The following is a 19,587-nucleotide window of genomic DNA, read 5'->3' as shown; positions in this document are numbered from 1 at the left end:
TTGTTGGGTTTGACTAACCTTAAAGCTGAAGAGTTGTGGTTCGCAGCGATTTCAAATCAGCTGGCTCCTTACGAATGCCGGCATAGAGCGAAGCTAGCCGCGTTTTAGAAATTTGAATGGGGTTGCGATCACGGGACCAATATACTAGAGGACAGACTATGATTAGTGGTATTCCAGTGGTAATAAGAACCTTAAGCGTGAAAATGTATCGGTAATATGTGGGGTCACTCAATAAGTCTAAGACTGCTACCGTGAAAAAATAAAAATTGGGAGTGGCATGCATTATAAAGCTTCGAACTCATGTATTGAGTATGACGGTGACCGGCAAGATCCATCTGAGCTAAAGGGCTGCTAGATATTAGTCGGGATACTAATGCTTATGATCACATGGTGTTGGCGAGGTCGGCTCGAATGCATACAAACATAAAGCAACGTATACAGTAAATATCATATTAAGGTGAATCTGTATGAACAGTCACAGTTACTACATTATAGTCCATTGAGCATTCCTTATAGATAACATGACATTTCAATTCTATCATTTAGGCCAAAAGGCGTCTGGGTAGAGAGTCTCTGCATCCAAAAGTTTTCTCTTCTGAGTAAATGTTTCGTATTGTCCCTTCCTTCTGTTTTATTCACAGTTTCCAGGATAATGAATTTAAGTTGGGAAATATTATGTTGCTCTTCCACGAAGTGGGCAGACAAAGATGATTTCATGTTCTTTAGGCGAATATTTGATTTATGTTCGGTTAGTCTCACCTTCATACGTCGTTCCGTTTTACCCACGTATAGTTTCCCACATGGGCATTTTATTGCATATATCAGATTGCTTGAGTCACATGTGGCGTTTACTTTAAGTTTGATTTCCTGTCCCTTCATAGGGTGGTTGATCTTGTTCCCCTTGATTACACTGTTGCAATTGCCACAATTTAGACATGGTTTGGTTCCTGAATAGTTGATTTTTGACATGGGTTTATTTTGTAGAATTTCACCCAAGTTACGCGCTCTAGTGAATGCGAATATAGGCGGAAGGTTGAAAATCTGTTTGAAATCCGGTTCTAGGTTCAAAAGTGCCCAATGTTTCAGGATCGTTTTTTTGAATTTCCCACTGAAGGTGGAAAATTATGAGACTTTTACAACGCATGCCATTACAACGCATTTTTTGAAACTACCATTACAATGCATTCCATTCCAACGCATACCTTTACAATGCATACCATTAGAACAGATAATACTTTTAAGGCAACAGTAGGGTAAGTGTTGGATAGAGTAGGGGTAAAAATGACTATTCCCACTCCAGTGACTGCAACAGTAGAGAAAGTGTTGGATAATGTAGGGGTAAAATGACTATTACAATCAACCCCAAAACCCATACCCACTCTAAAACTAAAACATCGCCATTATTTACCTTATAATGCATTTTTTACATTTGAAATTCCCCTTTCGAATAATGCACTTGTTATGTTATGTTATGTTAGGTTAGCATTGTGTGGGTAAAATACATGCATTTGTACTTGCACTACGTAACCCAATGAGTTAACCCTGCAGCATGTAGGCCTTTGATTAGCCAGTGTGACTCCATTTTGTATTTCATTAGACTGCCTGGGCTGTGCTCGTATTAGGCCTTAGTATTTAGAATTGCTTGCCTCTGCAGAACGCTACTTCGTTATTATTTTCTTTCCCGTTCAAGGCTGCAACTCGACTTACTAACAGACAATTATTCTGCTTTTGCATTCCACTGTATACATGTAGCTCTGCTCCCATGTTAGGAGATGCTGAGATTCAGCACCATGGCCTTGAGATACTGATTGTGCTCCCCTCTGGCAGGTGCTAGCTCATCTCTGTGTACCTTCTTTGTTCATGCCCGGCTCAAGGCGGTAGTTTTGCACTAGAGGCGTGGCCGAAGTCTCCAGAGAGGTTTATTATGTATTAGCTTACCCTGGGGAGTAAGTCCCCTGGACAGACATCTTAGGGTGAAGGTCTGACTGGGCTCCTCTGTAGAGAAAATACCTGAATAAATGTAAGTTTTCATTCAATACTGTCTGAATGACTATGTATTTGGGAAGGCATAGCAGTTGGTCATAAGAACCCGCGTGGCCCTAGAGGGCCCTGTCCTTCACATTGCAAAGGCATGCATTAAAATGGCATGCGTTGTAGTGACATGCGTTGTAATGACATACGTTGAAATGGCATGCGATGTAAAGGCAGTTGCGTTGTAAGAGTTGCACTGTGATGTAATGACTACGTTATAATGGATGTTTCCGCTGAAAAAAGAGACTGCCATACAAAAACTCTTTATACAAATATCCTGGACAAGTACCATAAATTCAGATCTCAATTTAAAATAAATTGATCCTCACATGTGGAATGGACTCATTTCCAATCTCATTATTCGCCTATTTATTTGGCATATTTTCATCACTTATATTTTAAAACACACCTACATTTTATTCTCCTCCTCGTGGTCTAATAACATCATATATAGTACCCCATAATCAATAAAAGGTAAAAGAATCCCTTATCAAAAAGGAAAAATAAATGTTTACCCAAATCATTATTTGCTAGTCAGTAAATGCAAGCAGCCAGCGATTTTCAGTTACTCAAGTCCTTTCTGAAAAGAGAGAGCAACAATATACAAGGTAATACCCCATTAGAGGTACGCATTGAAATTTGCCTGCCCATCATCACATTATTGCATAATACATTTGTAGCTTACCAGAGCTATATTGAGGCGTCTGCAGTCAAGACTAGAGACACCATATGTAGTTCCACATTTTATATTTCACAAAAGTTTGTGTATAAAATCTGAGATCCAAAATTGTACGATCACGTTGTTTATGTAGTAATCTGCCCAAAAAAGAATGAGAAAAACATCTTTTAAATGAATTTTTATTATGCATGATTAATTAAAACCATTGCATACATTAAAACTTGTTGTAAAATATCTGTTTATATGTAATTAAAATACTGTTATATAGTCCGCGTATTTCATTTCAGTTACTCTTTAAAAGAGGAGAAATAAGAAGGTGGAGGAGGACAGATGCCACTGTTACTTGACCTCTACCAATGTGCCATATAGTCTTTTCCCAGTGCATCGCAATGTTGTTGTTAAGAGGGACATGCCCGTTGAAGAGATTCTCCACAAAGTCATTGCCTTAACTCATTAATTTCCGTCGTCAAAGTCAAAGTCAAAGTCAAAGGAATTTATATAGCGTGCTACATACCCAGAGGGTCTCAAGGCGCTTGAGGAAGGGTGGGGGGATTACTTGTCGAATATCCAAGTTTTAAGTTGCTTTCTGAATGCTAGATGGTCCTGGGTGAGACGAAGGTGAGTGGGGAGTGAGTTCCAGGTCTTAGCGGCCAGGTAGGAGAAGGATCTACCTCCCATGGTGGTTTTATTGATGCGAGGTACGGTAGCAAAGGCTTGGCTGGAGGAACGTAGCTGGCGGGGGGGGGTGTAGAAGGAAAGTCGAGTGTTGAGGCAATCGGGTCCGAGTTCGTAAAGTGATTTGTGTGCGTGGGTAAGGAGGCGGAAAGTAATCCTCTTATTGACGGGGAGCCAGTGGAGTTTTTTCAGTTGACTGGAGATGTGGTCTTTACGTGGGATGTTGAGTATTAGTCTGGCTGATGCGTTCTGGATGCGTTGGAGTTTTTCTGGAGTTTTACGGTGGTGCCGGCTTCCATAGTCCAGGCGGCTTGTAACCAGCGCATGGGTGACCGTTTTTCTGGTTTCGGTGGGGATCCAGCGAAATGTCATTTTGAGCATGCGAAGAATGTTGAAGCAAGATGATGAGACGGCGTTGACCTGTCTGGACATCGAGAGTGAGGAGTCTAAAATGACGCCCAGGTTCCGTGCGTGATCCATCGGGATGGGTGCTTTTCCAAGAGCCTCTGGCCACCAGGAGTCATCCCAGGCGGAGGGGGAGGTTCCTAAGATAAGGACTTCTGTTTTATCTGAGTTAAGTTTTAGACGGCTATGCTTCATCCATTCGGCTACTTCTTTCATTCCTTCATGAAGGTTGGTTTTGGCGGTATTAGGGTCTTTGGTGAGTGAGAGGATCAGTTGGGTGTCATCTGCGTAGGAGATGATGTTGAGGTTGTGTTGGCGTGCGATGGCTGCGAGGGGGCTCATGTATACGTTGAAGAGGGTGGGGCTGAGTGAAGATCCTTGTGGCACGCCGCAGATGACTTCAGTGGCCTCTGACTTGAATGGTGGGAGGCGGACTCTCTGGGTTCTTCCGGTGAGGAACGAAGTGATCCATTCCAGTGCTTTTCCTTGGATTCCGATGTTTCTGAGGCGCTGTAGAAGGATGCTATGGCAGACTGTGTCAAAGGCTGCGGAGAGGTCGAGGAGGATGAGGGCGACTGTGTCTCCATTGTCCCGAAGAGTTCGAATGTCGTCTGTTGCGGCGATGAGGGCGGTCTCTGTGCTGTGTTTGGCTCGGAAGTCGGACTGTGAAGGGTCAAGGGATTTGTTGGTTTCGAGGAAGGCGGCGAGCTGGTTGTTGACAGCTTTCTCGATGACTTTGGCCGGGAATGGCAGAAGCGAGATGGGGCGGTAGTTTTTGAGTTTGGTGGGGTCAGCTGTGGGTTTTTTCAGAAGGGCGCTGAGTTCGGCATGTTTCCAGATTTCTGGGAAGGTGCCGGAGTTGAGGGAGCAGTTGATGACGTCTCGGAGGTGTGGTGCTATGATGGAGTCTGCTTTGTTGAAGATGTGGTGAGGGCATGGGTCTGTTGGGGATCCTGAGTGAATGGAGTTCATCAGACGGATGGTGTCCTCAGTGGAGATGGCGATCCAGTCATTGAGGATGTTCAAGGGGGGTGAGGGTGTGGCAGAAGGTTGGGTGGGTTGGTCTCCGGGTTGGTTGTCGAAGCTGTTGTGGATGTCTGCGATTTTGTCGTGGAAGAACGAAGCTAGGGAATCGCAAAGGGTTTGCGAGGGAGTGATGTCGTTGGAGTTGGCGGAGGGGTTGGTAAATTCTTTGACGATGTTGAATAATTCCTTGCTGTTGTGGGCGTTGTTATCAAGTCGGTCTTTGAATGCGGCTTTCTTGGCAGTCCGGATCAGTTGGTGGTGTATGCGGGTGGCGTTTTTGAAGGCGTCCCTGGTTCTGGTGTTTGGGTCTTTTTTCCAGGCTTTCTCGAGGGATCGACAGAGTTTCTTAGATTTCTTAAGATCATCGTTGAACCAGGAGGCGTTTTTGCTGCCTAGTTTGGTTTGACGTTTTTTCAACGGTGCTAGGATGTCGGCGCTGTTGGATAGCCATTGGGAGAGGTTAGTGGCTGCTTGGTCGGGGTTTGAGGAGTGGGCAGGGGGGTTTTGGAGAAGCGATGAGGAGATCTGGTCGATGGTGATTTTGTTCCAGTTTCTTCGTAGAGTGGGTTGAGGGAGGATGTGAGATGTGGTCTTATTGTAGGTAAAGTGAACGCAGCTGTGGTCCGTCCAATGTAGAGTTGTGGTGTGACTGAAGGAGATATGTTTGCTGGAGGTGAAGATGGGGTCGAGTGTGTGACCTGCGATGTGGGTGGGGGTATTAACAATTTGTTTGAGTCCGAGGTTGGCGAGATTGTCCAGGAGGGTGGTGGTGTTGCAGTCGAAGCTCTTTTCCAAGTAGAATGTAATCCTCTGAGGGGAGAGCGTGAGGGGTGATAAAGTCGGTGATGTCGTCACTGAATTGTGCGCGGGATCCTGGAGGTCGGTAGAGGAGGGTGCCTCTGAGTGTGGTCTTGGGGTCGGTGTGGATCTGGAAGTGAAGGTGTTCGGCGCTGTTAAGGTTGACGTCTGAGCTGGTAGAGATACGGATGGAGTTCTTATGAACGATGGCGATGCCTCCTCCAGTTTGGTCGGTGCGGTCCTTACAAATGATCTTGTATCCTTCCGGGATGGCAATGGTGATGGTGATCCATGTTTCTGTAAGGAAGGCGACGTCCGGAGAGAGGGTGTCTAGTAGATTCCAAAGGTCGATGGTGTGTCTGTGGACCGATCGGGTGTTGAGCAGGATGCATTTAAGGTGGTTAGTGTCGGAGCTCTGTTTGGTGTTCGAGGGTGAGGAGTTGGTCTTGGTGCCGTCGAACTTGCAGGAATTGCAGGAGAAGGGTCCATGGGTGTGTCCAGGGGCGGCTTGGGCGCAGTTGGGGAGTCGTCCGGGGTTAAGGGCTAGGAGTGTGGAGGCGTCGTAGGTAATGCGGGTGGGGTGGGTGGTACGGGAGCCAGGGGGTCTGGCGCTGGGCGCGGGCTTGGCACGGACGGGCGTAGACGGGCTTACCTTTGGCGCACCTTCGGCGCAAATTGGGCGCGACCGCTGCGCGTGGACGCTGCACGTTGGGACATGTGGCATATATGGAGAGTGGAGGGGGCGGAGCGTGGGAGGGGCAGCAGGGAGGCGTAGTGTGGCTGAGGGGCGGGCCAGGGGATATCAACAACAACAAAATGGAGGGTCAGAGGGAAAGGCAGTCAGGGGCAGCAAAAACAGAAATACGACGAGTGAGCAGCACTATCAGAGCAAATGCGCAGTTTAAATGAAACACAATTACTAACGATCGAGTGAGCAGTGCTCTAAAATCAAATGCACAGACAAGCCTAGAATGATTCCAACAGCCTGAGCGAGTCGCGCTGAATGAGGCAGATAGTAGCAGTGGCGCTATGCGTGTGAGGCTCTATAAAGCAAAGGTAACAGCAGTCCTGTGTAAAGCGCGCTATAACGATACCAGGGAGCGTTTCAGCTGATGAACAGGAGGAGCGTGGTGGAGCGACCGTTCTGAAGCAGGTCCAGGTGGTCACAGTTAGGCTGGGAGAGAGGAAGGCTCGATGAACGTGGGTGGGAGGGGCAGCAGGGAGGCGGTAGTGTGGCTGAGGGGCGGGCCAGGGGATATCAACAACAACAAAATGGAGGGTCAGAGGGAAAGGCAGTCAGGGGCAGCAAAAACAGAAATACGACGAGTGAGCAGCACTATCAGAGCAAATGCGCAGTTTAAATGAAACACAATTACAAACGATCGAGTGAGCAGTGCTCTAAAATCAAATGCACAGACAAGCCTAGAATGATTCCAACAGCCTGAGCGAGGTCGCGCTGAATGAGGCAGATAGTAGCAGTGGCGCTATGCGTGTGAGGCGCTATAAAGCAAAGGTAACAGCAGTCCTGTGTAAAGCGCGCTATAACGATACCAGGGAGCGTTTCAGCTGATGAACAGGAGGAGCGTGGTGGAGCGACTGTTCTGAAGCAGGTCCAGGTGGTCACAGTTAGGCTGGGAGAGAGGAAGGCTCGATGAACGTGGGTGGGAGGGGCAGCAGGGAGGCGGTAGTGTGGCTGAGGGGCGGGCCAGGGGATATCAACAACAACAAAATGGAGGGTCAGAGGGAAAGGCAGTCAGGGGCAGCAAAAACAGCTTGCAACGCTTCGTTTGGAGAAGCCCCAATGGAATGACCATGATTTGGATCACTGTGGAGGCCTTCTTTTTTCTTTTCCACATGTTACCACTTCTGGTGTGGTGAAAATAGGAAGAGTTATTAGAACGTTGGCTCCATTTGTGAGTCCTCTCCCACCTGTTCCATTTAATGGGTGTTACCACTTGGCAACGCTTCTGTTGTTAAGTGATCCAAGGGTGACATGCGTAGATTTTCCAGTCGCCTAGCTGTTATGTCAAAAAAATGTGTTAGTCAACAGTTTAGCTGCACTTTCTCTGGGTTGAAACACAGCAGAGCCGCTTGTCTATGGGTCCTTACTCCGTACTGGTTAAACACTGGTTTTAAAAGGTTTATTCTTATGTCCCTTAGATTATTACAGGTGCAAATAACGTGTAATAAATCCTCCACTCCGTGGCCACAGAGGCAACAAGGCTGATCACCCCCTTTTCTCTCCCAAGGGGAAAGAAACTGATTAATTGCGCCAATCCCCCGGCGGAGTTTAAGGAATCTTTCCTTTGTTGTAGTTATTATTCCGAGTAGGATTGCAGTTTTAATGCTTTGTACGTATTTAGTACTACCCATCTGTGTGATCGTTTGGATAACGTGTTTTTATATTCTACAACAGACAATTGTTGGCATACCTTAGTTACTGTTTTTTAAATACTGAGTGTGACACTGTAATGTTCCAGAGGTTTGTCAGCCCTACGAGTTTAATTGAGTCCTGCAAGTAATCTCTAGCTGGTGATTTTGCTGGACAAAGTAACTCAATCCAAATTTGGCTGTTCAGGGATCCTTCTGCTGTTTTTTTGATTTTATGCCAGCATTTTACGTATGCTCCCCCTCTTTCGATTGATTGTTTTTGTACCCCAAACCTCAGCCGTATTTGGGCCGGGGAAGCATACCTAGGGAGGTGAAAAATGGATCAATATGCGTTAGTTATAGTATTTTCTACAACTGTTGCATCTTTGCCCTTCGTTGCTGAGCTACCATATGTAATTGTAGGGTGAAGTTTTGCTTGCGGTACTTTTATTAAAAGGTCAAGTGTTAGGTCCGGCAGTTACTTCTTTAGAGGTTTTATGGCCAAATACACAATTACCCCTTTCCTTTGCACGGATTCTATCTGTGGTTTAAATGAGTTGTTTTGGTCTAAATATTAATCCTAGGTATTTATAACTGGGTGCTTGATCTAGGCAATGCCCATCCAGGAACCAATTGAAAATTTTCTTCCTATGACAATTTACTGCCATTATTCTTGCCTTGCTATAATTTATTTTCAGGGCTTTCCGTTCTGCGAAGCTGTGAGTCACATTCAGTAGATGTTGTAATCTAATGGGCGTTCGACTTATCAATACCAAGTTGTCGGCATATAACAGATTTTATAAGGTTATATTTCCTAGTTTCGGTGCGTGATTTTTACACTTGTCCAATTCCCCTGGTAAGTCTGCAAGATATAGGTTAAAAAGCAACGGGGAAAGACGCACCCCTGTTTTCACGCTTTTGAGGTAGGGATTTCTTTTGATATGTGGGTCCCTGCACCTAGCTTTATCCTTATCCAAGTGTTTGTGTACAAGTTCCTTAGCTGGTCCAGAAGCGGAGGTGGTATTCCCATCCCTTGAAGTTTTTGCCAGAGCTTTGTTCTGTCCACGTGGTCAAAGGCGGCTGTAAAGTCAATAAAGCAGAGGTACAGGGGATATTTCCCCTGTTTTGCTGAGTCCATTAGTAAAGTTAGGGCCATTATATTTGTTGTTGTTCCCTGACCTTGTCGGAACCCGGTTTGTGTTGGTGAAATAATATGGTTGTCTGAAGCCCAGGTTGTTTGGTCATTTAAAATAAGCCCCACATAATATTTTGCCTCGGTTTCTATGAGGGTTGTCAATCGATAGTTTTTTGGCTCAGACCTCTTCCCTTGTTTGTAAATCGGGCTTATGATTGAGCCTCTCCAGGACTGTGCAATTGTAGATGTTTCAAATGCATGCTTGAAGACTGGTTCTAGTGCATTGCTCCAAAATTCAGGATCATGTTTGTACAGCTTTGGCGGAATTCCGTTGGGGCCGGGGGTCCCTGCCTGTCTTCCCTTTGCTATTTGTTTCCAAATCAAGGTAGTTCCCAGGCCTTCGGGCTTCTCTTTTGTACTTGTAACATTCCCTTTGGTCTTTGTTGTGACCGATTCACTTGGTAGTCGGATGGAAACATCGGAAAGTTTTTCATCGGAATGGACGTGGTTTTGATGTAGCATATCCTTTGTCGAACTGTTTACTCTCTCAGTGCATGGGGTGGCACTTAGAACAGGTATAGAGTTGGTTTCATTAAAATGATTGTAAAGAAAGTCCACCCAGGCCATTTCGGAGATACTAGAGTTTATTCCGTGATGGGTTGGGCTTTGTGATCTGTTAATTGATTGCCAAACCTTGGGGCTATTTTTCATGTTTGACTCATAAAGTAATTTAGCCCATAGATCGTAGTTCAGTGATCTTTTCCTGTCCCATCTCCTTCGTTTTAGGAGAGCCTTAGATTCTCGGAGAGATTGCTGCAGTTTTTGATCAGCGGGTGTTTTTCGAAGTTGCCTTAAGGTGGAGTTTATGATCTGTTTTTTTTTTTTTTAGACTGGGATCATAGCCTTTTTTGTTAAATTGACAACCTTGCTGCTCGGTTTCTGATTGGTACCAGTTTGAGTTTTGTCTCCAAGCAACTTGGTGAATTTTTTCCAACTGTCCATTGGGTGCTCTGAATTTTCCTTAGCACGGGTTAGAGTGTTTTTTGCTGTGCTTGATACTATCTCCATGTTGATTGATTTACATCGTATTCCCTTTAGATTTATTGCTTCTGCTGAGACTATATTTTTATCAGCCTCCAGTAGTAGGTCTGTCTTTGTTTTTAGCGTCAACTCCTGTGGCATTTGGTCACTTGCTACATTATTACCTATTTTAAAAGTGGGTATTATTTTGAACAGAGATAAGGACATGAAAGTAAAATCCAGATGGGACAATGTTTTTGCTGAGTGATATGTGGGCGCTGGTGGATTGTCCTCCTTGAAGCGGCCATTTACTGATCTTAAATTTAAGTGTTCCAATTCCTGAATAAGGAATTTGGAACACCGTGTTTGCTTCATTTTTTTACGGGGCCTTGGGCTGGAATTCTCCATGTGGCTGTTAGTTCCTGGGTTGTGTCATTATCCTAATCTCCCCCCAGGAGATGAGTGTTGAAGTCACCAGCCAGAATAATGTGTTCAGTGTCCTCTTCTTCCACTACTCTTTTTAGTTCTTTACTCAGTTCTTTTGCTGTTTTTAATTTGTGGTTTATATGTACATAAATGTTTATCATTATTACCTTTTGTGCCATTTGGTCCAGGAACAGTTTTACAATTAAAGCTTGAATGCAAATTGGAGAAGTCATAGTGGTCTTTATAGGTAAGGCTTCCTTTATTTAGGTTATGGTGAATAGGGACTGAAGGCCCCCAGATCGACGTCCGAAGCCCTTCCTCTTTATTGCCGGGATAGAGCTAGAAGTGTAAACTTGTAACTCAGATGGTTTTTCCTCCCAGGTTTCCTGAATGAAAATGATATTAAAGCAGCTTAAGTAATTTATGACTTCTTCGTCATTTAATTTAGATGCTAAACCGTTAATGTTCCAAATGCACATGGTAATCTCTTTATTTGCTATTTGTGGGATTAGAGATTTAGGCTTCCCATGTCAATTTAGGTGAGCCGGTGTTATTGTTCATTGTATGCTCTGCCAGTTACTCCTCGGAGAAAGGCGGGTTAATGCCGATTGATCTGAAGTTGGAGAGCTGCTCCTTGCTCCTTTTAGAATTGAGGAAGACTTATTGTTTCCATTGTTGGTAGCTGATCTTAAAAAGGGGGCTGGGTGAGGAGGTTTTGGAACTGGTTTCAGGACTATCCCCCAACTTTGGAAGGTATGTAGTTCCTGTAATATTCTTCTTGCTATCTCTGGCGGGTTCTATCTGGTTTTTGTAACCTCTGGACTAGCATGAGTGCTGTTTGACTGGAATTCAATTGACAGTAGATCCAGGGTGTTAATATTCGTTGGGTTGGGGATTGATTGCCGAAGTCTTAGTATGCTTCCTCTATTTAGAATGTCTCCACTACCCCTTGATTTGTAATGGGGGGAAAAGATGATGGTATCTATGTCTTCTTCATTATTGAGCTCATAGTTTTAATACTGAGGGAGCTTCCCGTTAGTTGTTGTGTGCTCTTCTGGCCTTATATTGTTGGTGCTGCATAGCCTACGGGCGGTGCTATGTTGCAGCATAAGGGTTGTCTCCATAGTTTTCCTGGTGATATTCTGCACCGTTGCACCATATTGGAAGGTTGAATTTAATAGGTGTTTGGGCTCTTTTAATTCATCCTGTGTGCAGCTACACTGCTTCTTTATTTTGTGTTGGGCGACTTTGGTTGGTGCTTTACTAGTTGGTAAGTTCTTGCTGGGCGCGCTTGCCTTGTGATCTGTCTCCTGGTTACTTAGGAGGTTATTGTTTGTTGTATGTTCTCTTCCAAGGGTTATACTCGGTACCTCATCTATGCCACTCTTCCTTCTTTGGGTTTTGTGTGTCTGCTGGTTGCTCGGAAGGTTATTATGTATTGCATATTCTACACCTAGGACTGTGCTCGATGCCTCATCTGTACCGCTCTTCCTTCTTTGGGTTTTGTGTGAAGGGTAGGAATGTCCTAGCTGTGTCGTTGATGACTCCCCAGTTCCTTCTTCCACTGCTTGTTCTGGGGAGCCTATGAGCTGAAAAAACTGTTTTCCTTGGTGCTTTGTCTGGTAAATTATTATCTTGTTCCTTCCTTTCCTTTTTTTCTTTCGTCGGGTATTCGTTGTCAAGGAATCTTTGCCAAATGGTTCTTTTTTGTTATTCTGATGAATCTCGCTACCCACTGGGAGAGACTCTCTAGATGTTTTTATTATCTTCAAGACTTCTGGTTCAAATTCTTTTTCCCTGAAGTTGGGCGGTTCATCACTCGCGGTGGTCTGAGTTACGTTTTTTTGTTTCATAGTGGATAATAAATCTCCCAGTATTAATGGTAGCATGAGTAGTTTATCCACTATTGGAGCGCAAGAACATTCTAGTTGTTGTAACCTATCCTTCAGTGCTTCCTCTTGCCCTCGCCTTATTAGCCCATTCAAGTCAGCTAATTTCCGGTCACTCCCTGATGTAAAGTCAGCTAATGTTTGAAGTACTGTTAACTGAAGGTCCATTTTGTGAGATTGATATGCAATGCTGCAGTTGAGTATTGCATTGTGCTCAGTAGCGCCGCCCAAATCGAGTCCTGGGTATTATTAGTTTTTTCCTTTGTTTCAGGGTTTGCACAATTTGTTAGTTTTTTTGATCATGACTGTATGATGCAACTAAATCCTCCCTTCTTGTGATGCTAAGAAAGACATGTCACCGTTGGGGTTATAGTTGCTTTCTTAAAGGAGCAGCTCACTCCAATCTGGTGTTCTAATGCCACGAGACATTAAGATGTGTGATTGATTATTTGACTGGTGTGGAGTGATGCAGGGTTTATTTGACATTTTTTGCTCCTTTGGTTTATTTTCTGCCTGGTTAGCTGTTTTGCTGAAGGTGGTTCCGCGACGTCTGAGGTCGATCGATTTTAACGGACTAAGTTGTTGCAGTGCTTTGCTTGTTTTAGAGGCAGCTTGTGTCTCCTCTGCCTGGCAGAGTGTTTGAGTGAATTTAGTGTCTGTTCTGATTTGCGATCTACCCTGCTGATCCTTTTCTGGAGTAACAAGCTCACTCCCCTTTATGACTGCCTTTGTGGGCTGCGGGGACTCTTCGAAGATTTCCGAGATGGTCAGTGAGCTCACCGCAACTTCCTGCTTCGTCTGCCTTTGGTCAATTTCAATTGGCCTTATTTGTTCTTCATAATTGATATTTCCATTGCCCTCTTTGTTTGTAAGACCTGTAATTGATTCCAGCTTGCTATTTCTTCTATTTCTTCTGGGTTTTGGTGAAATTGTTGTATACTCCTGCTGATGTTTCCTCTTCCGTTGGTTTGGGGAGATTATTCTGAATGAATTAACACAACAGTTTCATTTGATCCCCTTGTTTGGCTATTTGTTAGAGGTTGCAGGAGTTAATCCTTGTTTCCAAGTTGCAAAGGAGTTTGCAGCCCTTGTATTTATCCTGATTTTGATAATATTACAGTCCCTGGGTCTTTTAAAAATGAGAACTTGGTTTATATTTTGGGCTGAAATGAGAACTTGGTGTGTATTTTGGGCTGAAATACGCTGAGGTTTCTTGACTGCGGTGAGCCCTTTGTTACATATTAGGTCAAGCGTGTCAGGGTCTGGGCTCAAGGTGGTGGTTGTGTCTGTTTTTGCCTCCATTTTTATTCCTTCTTCTGATGGTGATTCTGTTAATGATTTGTTTTCCTGTGTAGTTGAGTTTTTTTGAGTAAAATCCTTAGTAATGATGTTTTGGGGGAAGATCAAGGACTCCTTGGCTTCGTTGGTATCTTGCTTTTCTAGCTTCCCACGTTTTGTTTTTTGCCCAGGAGGATTTCTGCCCTTGCTACTATCCCCGTTTTCTCCCTCTTATTTCCTTTTTGTTGTTTTTTTCTGTGATCTTAGCTTTATCAGCAATTTTCTTTCTTTCCCGTACCTCATAGTCGCCTACTAGCTCTAACTCTGCGTAGATCCGAGTTATAAACGTCAATTGATGTACTCACTGTGGTTATCGAGAAACTCACTGTGGGTATCGAGACCTGGCCTCAGATCTCTGTCCTGATCTCTAGTCCCTCCACCTGGTCCTGGCTCTGGGGTCCTCTCCACTCCACTCTCTGCCACTCTCTGCCCACTGTAACTCTCTCTGCTCACTCTGCTGCTCCACCAGCAGGGGGGCAGGGGGGGGCATGGGAGACTGATGGCAGCTGCTGTCTTAAATTAAATGTGGTGCTGCCCACTGGGGGTCTGCCTCTGCCTCGCCGTTTATTCCTCGGCACGACCCCCCCAGTTCAGTGCCTGCGCCGGTGTTAGCTGCACTGATTGAAAGCCCTGCACAGTCCTGCGCTTTTTTCCCGCTCTTCCCTCTGCAGGTGTCCAACTGTATTATATTCTAGGCACAATGTTTATGGTAGTTAATGCTTTATGTATTAGATTAGTCATATTAGTCAATATTACTGAGTTCAGGTCACTGCTGTCACTGGGTTTCTGATGTTATTGCATATGGAATGTTATGTTTCAATGCTGGAGCATAACTATACTAAAGTGGACTTGATCAGCAGATGATGTGCTGTGTAGAGATCTATGACTTCAATAAATCCTCAACTACAAGTTCACCTGTTTCCAGTATTCATTGAGATTACTACAAAATTTGGCGACAAGGACTCTACACAGCAGAAGCCACGCAGCGGTTTGTTTCAATTTTTAATCATCTGCTACAAAGAAATTTTCCAGCATCTACTTGGTCATAGGATTGTTTTCATATTTTGATTACTCTATCAACATCCAGTATACATCGATCATCATCTAGTGGACATCAAGATAAGTCTGTTTTCATATTTGACTTTATTTTCATGTTTTAATGCTGTTTGTTTTCGGCATAAGTGACACTATATTTACCACTTTTAATTTTGTTTTGTGTGGTATTTGTTTTATATCTTCAAGCACTGTGTAGATCTGCTCAGTTTTTCTTCAGTCATTCTTAAGTATAGTGTGAACTGTGAGATTATCTGACTTGTGAAATTACCTTTATCAAGCACAGAGCACCAACTACTGGGAGCTTTTTCTGAAGGGTTAATGCAGATCTGATCTATCAATTTAATCTACACCGCAGATGTTGAAGTTTTTGTTCTTCAAGCACAGTGCCGATTTGTTAATCTATTCATTTAATCTACACCACGGCTGTTGAAGTTTACTTCCTTCAAGCACAGCGCGGTCTTATTTCAACTTTTGGCTGAAGATTGTGTCACTTTCCGGTTGGAGTGGATATTTTATTTGAACTCCTTATTTTATGCTAGCATTGCTTTTGGACTTTGAAACACTACCTGTTTTTAATTGAAGATCTTTCTAACTGTGTTCGTTAAAATGTAAATGCATCTTTTGTAAATCTGAATCCGCCATTTCCCTTGTGCACTGAACACCGAACAGCTTTCTTTCTGCTCGCGTCCATAATATCACCACGAGACTTGAACAACCAGGTACAGCACATGCGCACTGATTCAGTAACGCTTTCCATTTTTTTTACACTGAACCAACGCTGACAACCACGCTAACGCTGCCAACCAGTACCTTTGACAGTGCCAACCAGAATGTACTATTGCCAACCATGATGTCACAATAGTCTTCCTGCCTGGGAAACTAGACTTTCAAAATTCTCCTTGTTTGTTTCAACATTCTTTTGGATTTTTCTAGATGGTTTTTGACATCACAAGGTTGCTTTTTTTTAAAAATCTTAATAGCATCCTTCATTAACGGATCACAGTGGTTCGCACTCTTATCAATACTCAACAAAGTACAGTTTTTGTTCTATTTTTTCGCACACTTATCAATACTCAACAAAGTACAGTTTTTATTTTTAGTCAACATTTATAGTGAATAACAAATCACAATTTTTCAGGTCTTGGTGTCAGTGTTCATGCTACAGCTACATCAACAAGCAAATTTCAGTGATTTGTATACTTTTCAATATCCATTTCAGTGATCTTCATACTTACATTTTATTTATTGTTTATTCGCGTATTTAAATTTTATTTGTTCTGACGTTTTATTACATATTTTATGGTACCATGTCATCTTTACAATCTGTTAATGCTCCTCCTTCTTTCCTTGAAACTCCAGGGGAGCCTCCCGTAAAGTGGGATGTTTGGTTCGATGCGTTTGAAACGTATTTAGGTGCCATTGGTGAATTAAGATATCGTCCAGAGAGAAAGAAATGGCTATTGTTACAGTTGTTAGGATTTGAAGGCAGATTGATTTTCAAACATTTACCTGAGTTACCTGACAATGGTGATATTTTAGATGAGTATCAATGCACTGTTGCGAAACTTAAAGTATGTTTTGATAAACAACTTAATTTGATTTTACTTAGACACACATTTTTTAAGAGGAAGCAGTCTGAGAATGAACATGTGGATGGCTATATCTCTGTTCTGAGTAAACTTGCCTCCATATGTCTTTTGGATAATTTCACAGAACAATTGATCCGTGATCAATTTGTGGGAAATTGCAAGGATAAACAGATTAGACAGAAACTGTTATCCATGGATAATCCATTACTGGATGAAGCAATTAAAGTTGCAAAAAGTATTGAAACTTCCCATATATCTCTTAAGGAGTTAGAAGACAAGCCAGCTGAAGCAATCAATTTTGTGGGTTCTTTTAAAATGACAAATAATAAGTTTGCAAAAAAATGGAACACCAACTCAAAATCCGAAAATTCTATACCCAGCAATGTTTGCCTACGATGCGGCGGTTCCTCTCATGGGAAGGGATCCACATGTCCAGCACTGAATTCAACATGTAATTACTGTAAGAAGGTTGGACATTTTGCTGCTGTCTGTTTGAAAAAGAAGTTTCAAAAGAATTCTATAGCCTGTGTTTTAGAATAAGATGACAATGACTCAGAAGGGGAGATAGTTTCTGTTGTACAGGATCAACTTGTGCCTAATGAATCTGATATACCACTTACAGGAGATCCATCATCTTGTGTTGACCCTATTGTTGAGATCACTGCAGTTGATAAGAATCGTAATCTACTATTAGACTCTGGTGCCAGAATTACCATGATAACACAGAAACTATTTTATGACATATGGGGTGAAAGAAAACTTTTTCCGCCTGATAGGTCTCCAGTCTCTTATGAGGGACGTAAGATTGAGTTACTTGGGTTTATAGAAGATTTTCTAGTCTTTAAAGGAAGGAAAATTAGAGGCAAGATCTATGTAGCTATCAAAGGTCTAAATATATTAGGCTGGTTTCTTCAGGGTTTGTTTGGCATGCAACTGAAACCAGGGACAAAAGAACAAGTTATGCTTGTCACTTGCAAAGAAGAGAGTTCTAGTTTCCAACTGTGTTTAGCAATGAGTTGGGAAAAATTGTTGGTTTCAAGCATAACATAATTGTAAAGAAAGGAGCAACACCTATCAAACATAAACTCAGGGGAGTCCCATTCAGCATTAGAGAGGACCTTAACAAAGTACTCTCTCTGTGTGATATGGGAATCATCGAACCTACGGATTCATCCCTTTGGTTGTCGCCTTTAGTAGTGGCACGTAAACGAGATGGAAAGTTGAGAGTATGTGTGGATCTCAGATCACTTCACAAGGAGATCTGGATTGACTCTAATCCTTTACCCAAAATAACAGACTTATTTTGAAGTATCAAAGGTGCTAAAGTTTTTTCAAAGTTAGACCTGGCTAGCGCCTACCACCAAATAGAGCTTCATCCTGATTCGCGATCCTTAACAGCCTTTGTTTTACCACTTGGAACCTTTCATTATAAGAGGATGCCTTTCGGGTTAGCCTCTGCAGTGTCAGTGTTCCAGAGGGTTATGCAGAATATGTTGAGAGGTGTAGAAGGGGTCCTAGTGTTTCAGGATTATGTCCTTATTTATGCCAATGATAATGTATCTCATGACAACATCATCAGAGAGGTATTAGAATTTTTTTTTAACGGTGTGGTACTAAAAAATGAAAAATGCAAGTTTTCATGTGACAAAATTGAATATTTAGGACATCTTTTATTCCATGAGGGAGTCAAACTCAGACAAGGTCTCATTGATGCCATTATGAATGCAACTGTACCTAATGACAAGACCGGTGTTAAGTCACTATTGGGTTTACTGAAGTACCACTCTCGATTTATCCATAATTATGCTTCTATGGTTAGACCCATCAGCAATCTTCTTAAAACCTCCACTACGTTCATATGGTCATCAGAGTGTGACTGTGCTTTTAGGGAAGTTAATGAAGCTCTTAAAAAAAGTGATGCTCTTACACCTTTTGACCCAGAATTGCCATTTTGTATTACAGTTGATGCAAGCAAAGTGGGTTTAGGTGCAATACTTACTCAATAGTCTGGGAAACAAGAAGTAACAGTTGCTTTTGCATCAAGGATTCACAGGAGTGCATAGATACAATACTCTGTTATTGAAAAAGAACTGTTAGCATGCTTGTAGGCTATTGATAAATACCGTCCATATGTTTGGGGCAAACATTTTGATCTAGTCACAGATCACAAACCTTTGGTCTCGATATTGTCTTCTGGTCCTAGCAAATGTTGTACGCCGAGGGTCACCAGGATGGTTAGCAAACTGTTACAGTATCAATTCAATATTACACATATTGCTGGTGGCAAAAACATCAGAGCTGATTATCTTTCACTTTTTCCTCAATGTTCTGATATTAGCGAGGGGACAGGTTTTCATGAGTTGAATGATGAGGATGATGAAGACTGTTTAGAAGCATCTGTAGATGTTCCCATTTTGGCTGTTGGATCTGAGGAAGAGTGGAGATTGGCTTTTTCGGAGGATAGTATATTACAAGATGTTTGTGTGTATGTGAAGAATGGTTGGTCGAAGGAAAGGGTTCTTTCATGTGATCTTCATCCTTATTGGAAGGTTGAGTCAGAATTATCAATTGAAGACAATTTATTGATGAGGTGTGACAAATTGGTTCCTCCATATTCGCTTAGGCCTGTTATAGTCAAAGAGTCTCATGAAGGGCATTTAGGAATATCTCTTACTATAAGAAGGGTCCACGAACATTTTTGGTGGCCAAGAATGGACAGTGAGTTCAGAACAGCTGTGGAAAATTGTCTTTTGTGTTCTTCATCAGAGAAAACACTCAAAGTCAACACACCACCTGTATCTCCTGTTGAGTGTCCCTCTGGACCATGGGTGAAAGTAGGGATCGACATAATGGGACCTTATGAGGTTTTACTGATGTATATGAGATTTATCATAGTTTTGATCGACTATTCGTCAAAAGGGCCAGCGATCAAGGTTGTCAGAGAGGCTAGTTCTGCTAGTGTCATCAAGTTTGTGAAGGAGGTTTTTTTGAGGGAGGGGTTTCCTCAATTTCTGGTTTCAGATAATGGTTCTCAGTTTGTGAGTCAATCGTTCCAGTATTTCCTTAGAGCTAGTGGAATAATAGACCTCAAGAGTTCATTATATTATCCACAGGGAAATGGTTTGGTGGGGAGAATGAACAGAGTCATTG

This window comes from Lissotriton vulgaris, chromosome 6 (assembly GCF_964263255.1).
Source record: "Lissotriton vulgaris chromosome 6, aLisVul1.2, whole genome shotgun sequence".
NCBI classification, from domain to species: Eukaryota; Metazoa; Chordata; class Amphibia; order Caudata; family Salamandridae; genus Lissotriton; species Lissotriton vulgaris.
This window is presented reverse-complemented; position numbering follows the sequence as displayed.